This window comes from Trachymyrmex septentrionalis, unplaced genomic scaffold, assembly GCF_001594115.1.
Source record: "Trachymyrmex septentrionalis isolate Tsep2-gDNA-1 unplaced genomic scaffold, Tsep1.0 scaffold126, whole genome shotgun sequence".
In the NCBI taxonomy this organism is placed as follows: domain Eukaryota; kingdom Metazoa; phylum Arthropoda; class Insecta; order Hymenoptera; family Formicidae; genus Trachymyrmex; species Trachymyrmex septentrionalis.
Genome location: NW_017304395.1, coordinates 1,185,250 through 1,186,604, shown reverse-complemented (window position 1 = coordinate 1,186,604; position 1,355 = coordinate 1,185,250).

Below are 1,355 nucleotides of genomic sequence, written 5' to 3'. Positions count from 1 at the left end.
TTGAGTAATGCGTGTATGTGATGTGTGTGTTCCTTTAAAACTTAATAATACACTTGTTTTTTACTTTCAAGTAAAAAAAATTGCCCTTATAATGATACTTTCACACGTCAATTATTACTGCGACTTATTCAGACTTGTTAAATGCAATCTAATGATTGCTAAATAATCGTTACTGAGCGCATTTCACGTTCGACGAAGAAGATGAAGACAGAAAGAGGCGTATTCGGAATTCGGATTGCCACCTGAGTGTTCCTTGGATCACTCAGAAGTCATGTCATCCTTGTTTAATGTTCGGTAAACAACAAAAATGACATGACATTCGGGGAACACTCAGATGGGAATCCGAACATGCCCAAGAAAGACCTCAATTAGGCCGGTATTCATAGTCAGTTCTTATATTCAAGACCGTCTTAAGTACGGTCTTAAGAAGTCACGAACCAATCAGAAGACTGCATTAGCGTCTTAAAACATTACTTAAGACGGTCTTGAAATAAGACTTGAATACCGGTCTAAGAATCATCAAGAATTGTAGAATATCAATCATGAAACTTTTTTTCTAAAATGAAAAGTGAAAAGTGAAAAATTTCTCCATTAATTTCAATCTTTAAAGTTTTCACCTTTCTTTTCCATCCTAGGGATAAAGTTTCATGATTGATACCCTGATTAATGCCCGTATTCATAGTCAGACCTTGTACTTAAGGTTTTCTTAAATTTATCTCTAAATGCTCAGCAGCCAATGAAATAATTCGTAGAGTATCTAAAGATAAATTTAAGGAAGCCTTAAATGTAAGGCCTGATTATAAATACGAATGTAAGAACCTAAATAGCGATCGTAATTTTTTTCCTAGGGTGGAAATGTAAAAAGTGAAAATTTTTGGTATGAATTTTTTGTTTCTATTTTCACTTTTTACGTTTTCTGTTTAAAGAAAAATTTGCTACTCTGACTGTATTATCTTCCCTTAAAGATCCTTAAAATCCAATAATTTTCTTTATGCATATGTTTTTACGGCTATGCAAGTTTGTGACTACATTTAAGCGGGGAACACAGACTCTTGCATAACGCATAACATATAAAGCATAAGAAATTCAACCAATCCAGAGTTCTTTATTTCATGGAAAGGAAGGAATTGAAAGGAGGACTTTAATTGATTTATTTTTTTATACGTGTTATGCATTATGCAAGAGTCTGTGCTCCCCGCTTTAAGGGATTCACATATAAAATGCATAACAAAGCATAAATCATCACATAAGGACGCTAACCCAATGAACATCTTATGTAAATCAATATGGTGACATTATGCTAAATACTCATTGGTCCAGTAATCTTAAAGCTTAACCACAATAGGCACTGGCAA